The sequence below is a fragment of the Mirounga leonina genome, unplaced genomic scaffold, assembly GCF_011800145.1.
Source record: "Mirounga leonina isolate KUSES-001 unplaced genomic scaffold, KU_Mleo_1.0 Mir_115, whole genome shotgun sequence".
NCBI classification, from domain to species: domain Eukaryota; kingdom Metazoa; phylum Chordata; class Mammalia; order Carnivora; family Phocidae; genus Mirounga; species Mirounga leonina.
In genome coordinates this window covers 6,486,696-6,493,256 of record NW_023270268.1, presented here as the reverse complement: position 1 = coordinate 6,493,256, position 6,561 = coordinate 6,486,696, and positions in this window count along the sequence as shown.

Sequence of the window (6,561 nt, the reverse complement as noted above, 5' to 3'; positions counted from 1 at the left end):
TCCCTTAGCTCCTGCAGTGCCCTGTGGTTCTGAGTGTGCGTAGGAGAGCAGCATGGAATGAGAGGTATCTGGGGAAGGAAGGGGCTCTCGATCTTGTTACATCGCAGATGACTCTCAGCTCCCCCAGGCTTCCCTGTAACACGCCTTCAGAAACCTCTGTGGGAGTTTTGCTCCTTCCTTCGTCCATGGAAGTTCTTTCTCCATCTAACCTAAGTCCCACCTGCTGCAACTTTTGCTTCTTGCTGCTGCTTTGCCCAATAGACCCAGAAGTCACTTCTCTCTGAACTTCTCTTTCCTAGTGACCTGAGCATGGTGTGAGCTCCTCTCCCCTCCCCACTCCTCTCCAGCAGTAGGAACCCCCGTGGCTCGCAGACCCTGCCTGAGGAGGGCAGACTAGGGAGGAGGAGACTTAGAGAGTTAGAGAATCAGAGGCATACTGTGACTCATGCACCTTTGTCTAGGGGCCCTTGAGGGCCAGGCTCAGGCCCTGGTGAGCTCATAGGTCACCGTGGGAAATTCGCCACCCTCTCAAAGAGGGCCCAGGTGGCTTCTGGAAGCAGGGAGGAGGGAGCTGCCCAGAGCAGGGCGGGCAGAGGGGCGGTCCTGCCCGGGTTAGAGCCACCAGCTAAGGTTCTGGAGAGAACAGGTGCTGGAGGTCCAGTCTCCGGCCCTAGAGCAGAGGGCTCCCAAGGCCAGGGGCTTGTCCTCGTGTTTGCCGCCAGCTCCCAGTCGCGCCACCGCCAGCAGGGACTCAGTGACAGCCGCTGAATGAATGAAACCCTTTGCCTGCTGAGTGAGGGTGGATGGACAGCGGGGCCACCGTGCGCTCTCACGGCGCCCAGAACTGCGGTTACAGGATCTGCCTGTCGCTGTGACGGTGACGTGGGTGACAGGCAGACATGGGATTGTGTAAAGCTGGTCCCAAGCAACAGAAAACATGCAATGGCACCGAGTGACAGGCATAGTGACATCCAGAGGGGATGGACAGAAGCAGTGTCCAGGGACAGCAACCAGGACACAGGTGGGCAGTGGCCAGAGGTATAAACTAGGGGCTGTAGATCAGATAACAGTGGGAGTCAGGGACAGAGTGACAGGAAGCCTGGCTGGCCACCACATTGTGGTCACCAGGGACCCATGGGGGAATGGACAGTCAAACTGGAGACCAGAAGTTTGCGACGGGGCAAGATTCACTGGGCGGGGTCAGCATCACCTGCGGGGGGTGGGAAGGGTACCCCAGATCCAGTTCCAGCCCGGGGAGCCAAACTCTTAGGCTTCCAGGGCCTGAGGCCCTCATCCCTGCGTAACCTGGGTTCTAGGGGATGGGCCAAGGGATTCTCACAGGGATCCTCTCTCCCCTAACACCCCTGTCTCCTCAGGCAGTCTCCTTCTCCCTCAGGGGGGTCCTTCCCTTCCCGGAGTGCTGCCTCTAAACTGCCAAGCCCTCCCACCCTAGACGCCCTCCTTCCCCTGGGGAACTCCCTTCTATCCTACTCTGCATGGCCCACCCCCACCCTGTGTCCTCTCCCTCCTGAAAGCCCCCTGCAGCCCAGGGCCCCCTTCTCTCCTAGATGCCCAGTTCCTTCTCTGACAAACCCATCTCCCCCCTTCCCTGTACCCCCTTTCCTGGGGCCCCCTCTGTCTGCACTGGGCATCCCCTGCCCCCATGCCTCTTCCCCCCCAGCCCCCTTCTCTCTGCCTTCCCTGACCCCTTCTCTCCCCCAGAGGTTACTGCTCCCCCCGTCCCCCTGCTGCACCCCTTTCCTCCCCCAATGCCCCCTTGCTCCCCTGGCCTCCCCTTCTCTCTCCTGAGTTCTCCTCACTGCTGGGTGCTCCCTTCCTTCTCCAGATGCCCCCTCCTTTCCTGGGTTCCTCCTCCCCCTGAGGGCACCCCCCCTCCTCTGGGGTCCCAGTGGCCACTTCCTCCTTCTGAGGTACCTGTGAAAGGGCGGACCCCGAGGTCACTTTGCCGGAATTGCAGGAAGAGGGGAGGGGCGCTTCCCCCCCCCCCCCCCCCCCATGCTGGGCACCCCTGACTCGGAGCAGCCCCTCCCAGCTGATTCCAGAGCCCCCTCCCTGCCAGGCCTACCTGCTGGAAGGTGCTCTCTTTCCCGGCCAATGGGCAGTGCTGGGCCTGTCCCCCAACCTGCCCCTGCACTGGAACTCAATCCCTGTTTCCGCCCAGCATGACACACCCCACCACCTGTGGGCTGGGCTTCAAACATAGTCAGTCAGTCAGTCAACAAATATTGACCCAGCTCTCTGAGAGCGACCCCTCCCCAGGGCCATGGCTGGTCTGCCAGGCCTCCCCACTTGGGTCCTGGTGGCCAGAGACAGCGGGGCTTGGAGGTCTGGGCTGGTCTAAGATGTGGGGTGTGGAATATACTGTGACTTTCCTTCTCTGACCCCTGACCCCCAGAAGGCCAGGCCACTCCAACAAGCTTTAGGAGGAAGGAGGACCAAAGCTGTTGGGGGTGGGGGCGGCAGTCTGTTTCTGTGAGACCCAGGTCACTTCAGGAGGTGGGGGAGGTGGCCAGGGCTCCCTCTAGCATCTCTGCTGTCCTTGCTGCCCCCCATTTGGGCTTGCTGCCCAGCACAGCCCTCCCCAGGGAGCCCCGATACCCATTGTGGGAGAGGTCAGTCCAGCCCTTGCAGGGAAGACACCTTTCCCACACCTTGGGCTGCTCCCTCCTTTCCTCCCTGATTGTAGGGTGGGGGAGGTGCTGAAAATAGAGCATTCCAGAAACTCCAGGAACAGGGCCACCCCTTACTTTAGGCCATTGGCCTGAGTTCTAGCCACAGAGCGTCCAGTGGGACTCCTCTGCCAGGACATACTGGCCCCAACACCCTTTCCCCATGTCCAGGCCTCAGCCCCACTGCTCCCTGTCACAGAGAGGGGGTGACTCCAGGAAATCTGGGTCCACCTGTGCCCTGTCGGACCTACCGCCAGTATGTGACTGTGGTTAACAGAGTTAATAGGTCCCCATGTGTGAAGGGACGCCTGCGTCCCAGGACGGGTGGTTAGTCCCTGTGTGTGTCTGCCCCTGTGTGTGAGAGAACACTCTGTTCCTTCATATGGTGGTGTGGGTGTTTGCCTCCGCCTGCGCATGCCTGTTTCCCTGACTCCTTTTGTCCCCATGCGCAGCAAAATCCCATGTCCTCACTTCTTACTTCCTCCCTGCAGATTCTACCCGGCCCACTCCTGTGCACTCTGCTTGGCCTTTGTTCCGGAACTCCCTGGAAATGGCCCTTTCCTAGTCCTCAATGCCCACTCTTGCCACAGCGGATGGATGGTTGTGTGTCTTCACCTCACCTTCCTTCTTACCACCCAGGGACCCCACTGGCCACCCCTTCCTTCGGAAACAGCTCACAGACCGAGTGTTTTCCCCACCTCACTGGCCACTCTGCCCTCTCCGTTGGGGCCTTCAAATGTCAGTGGGCACACAACTCAGGCCTTAGCCCCTGTCTCTTGTCTGTTTTCTTCCAAGTTCTAGTCCCCAGGCTGTAACTGCCAGGGGAACACTAGTGTCTCCTCTACCATGGACTCCCACTCCTTCCGAACCCCCACCCCCCACCCACCCTTCATCCTTCATCTGTCTGGTCACATCTCCCCTGGTGCATCTGACCTCATGCTTGACATCCGGGTCAGGCCCCTCAGAGACCTCCTCCGAGGCCAAGAAATGGCATGAACATCCAGCTGGTAGCTCAGGCCCCACACCTGAGGGCCAACCCGGGTTCCTCTCCTTCCCTCTCATGCAGAGGGTGGCCACTAGCCAGTCTGGTTCATCCAGGATCCTGAACTTGGCTGGGCCTCCCTGCCCTGCCCCAGCAGCCAGCCTCTCAACAGTTCAGCCTGAACCTCCCTCTGTGTCTCCTGGTCTCTTCGATCCCTATGTCCATCCTCCAACAGTAGCCAAAGGGATCTCTTAACCACAAAGAGATCACACTATTCCCCTGCTTTAAACCTTCCAGTGGCTTCCCTAAAATAAAGCCCCAAATTGCCTGTCCCTCTGCCCCATCTCCATTCACTCTCCCCATTCCTCATTGTGTTCTAGCTACAAATTTCTCATTGTCCCTTAAGACACCAACCTCATTCTAGTCTCTGGACCTTTGTACTTGCTGTTACCTCTGCCAGAAGCCTCTCCCCTAAATTTTCCCATGGTTCCTTTTCTGCATTCTGGCCTCAGCCCAGATGACACCTCCCCAGAGGGGCCTTCCCTGACCATGGTAGCTAAAGCAGTGCTCGTCCCAGCCACCCACCATTTTCTCATCCTCCTCGTGCTTCCAGAAGCAGATAACCTTACTCATTTGGGTCCTGGCTCAGTGTCTGTGTCCCTAGCGGTGATGTGAGGGCCTGGTGGGCAGAGCCTCGCTCACTGCTGGACCTTGCGTCTAGAATGGTGCCTGGCATCTGACGGCTGCTTAAGAAATATCTGTTAATGTGCTCCTGTGGTCGGTGCCCTGATCACCTGGACCCTCTCTGGGACCCTTCCTGACACGGAGGCCGGGAGTTGAGCTTTCCTCAGAGTCAGGCTCCAGCCCCAGCTGAAGTGCCGCCTGGCTGCATGACTCAGGACACATTTCTCAGGCTTCTTCTGAGCTGACATGTCCTCCTGTGAGAAGGCAGGGGAGGTCGCATCTTGTGAGCGGGACACCCCACCTGGTGCAACCCAGCCTCCGCAGCGTAGTGTGGGGCACAAGGACCTCTCCAACGTCCCTCCCCAGAAATCTCTGGGTCTCTGGAATCCAGAAGATTCTGGATGGGCTCAACTGCCCCCCCTCCAGAATGGCGGGCACCTCCTTGTACCTGTGATCCCAGGCCCAAGAGAGACGGCAGTGGGCCCCAGGTCGGGGGGTGGGGGCGCGGGGCGGGGCAGATAAGCAGCACGGCTTTGTGTCTGGTGTGGACAATCTCCAGCTCATGGGATCACATCTATGACACAGAGAGAGGAAACTGAGACCCAGGGTAGTGCTCACAGGCAACTAGGGTCTTACAAGGACCAGGGGATGCCCAGCCTCTCCCTCCCTCCTCCCCCAGAGCAAAAAGGGAGCCCCGCCACCCCCTCCTCCTGCTCAGCCAGCGCCGCCCTGGCTGTGGGACCCACTCGTCCCACTGACCCTTCCCGCCCTGGGGGACCCTGCGGCCCACCCCACCCGCCCCTGGCAGGTTCGCAGGCTCTCTGTCGCTACTTCGTTCCTTCCGGGCTTATCTCGGAAGGCCCAGCCCGCTCCGCGTCAATATTGACAAAGGCGTGGGTGTGGCCCGGAGTGGGCGGGGCAGACGCTGGGACCAGCCCCGCCCCCTCGGGCCCCGCCCCCAAGGGGCCTAAGCCCGGGTTCTCACGTGGCTGTCCCAGCTCTCCTCAGAGTCCCTCCCAGACAGGTGCGGCACGCCGCCCCTCGCGGGGACCAGGCCCTGCAGGGGGGTGCGACCCTCCGGAGAGCGGACAGGGCGGGGGTGGGGGGGCGCGAGGCGGGTAAGACCTGACTGGGGTCTTGGATCGCACTGCCTGGAAACATCCTGGCCCCACGCCTTTCAGGAGAGCAGCCTTAGGACCATGTGCCCCCCCCATGTGGCTGCAGGCCGCGGAGGAGCAGTGACACGGTCACCGGGGCCCAAGAGCGGCTCCTCGGAAGTCGCCGTGGTGGGAACCGCTAGGGCCCGAGGAAGTGGAGTCTGTTGCTGTACCCTCCGGGCCACCACTGATGGGCCGAATGGAGTCAGAGGACAGCCCAGAAAAGAGCCCTAGGTCCCCGCAAACAAGGAGGTGTCCCTGCTTCGCTTTCCCGCGGCTGGAGATGTGTCGCCCTGCCCCGTTGTGCACCCACCCCATGGAGACACCGCTTGGGCCAGGATAGAGGGGTGGGGGTGGCAAGGCTCGGTTAGGTTGGTGGGCAGTGCTCCCATGTGAAGTGGGGGTATCCACTCTGCTCCCCACCTCAGTGTAAAAGCAGGGAACTGTCAGCTGCGTGTGGCTCCTATTTGGCCCCCCTCCTCGCTCCTGCCTTGGGAAAGGCTCCCAGTGACCGTGTGGGGTTTTCTTTGTAATTTTCTGGGTTTCCTGACCTTTTAGCGATGAACACGTATGGCTGGTCTTTCAGGTAAAGCAACACACGCCGTTTCCCCTAAGCCCTGCCTGTAGCCCCTTTGCCATACCTGGGTATCAGGCCTGAAACAGTTTGGGGACTTCCTTTTCCTCCATTGCCAGTCAGAACAGGGGTTCTCAGCCCTTGCTGAAACTGAGTAAAAATGTGATGCCCACTCTCAGGGTTTGGGGTTTAAATGGTCTGGAGTGGACTTAAAGGATCTATGTTTTTAAGAGCCGTCAGGTGATTCTAATGGGCAGTCACAGCTGAGAATCACTGAGCTAAGAGATGGAGCTGTAATGGAAGTTTGGGAAGGAAAACTGGAGCCCACATACCCTCCTCCATCCCACATATCCTCCTCCTGAGTGCTGGGGGGTCCAGTATATTCTCCTTGGAGATCAGGTGCTGCCCATGCCAATTGTGGCTCTGGGCCTTGAGTGGCCTGTTGACTCACGGGCAGTCCCAGCACAGATCTAC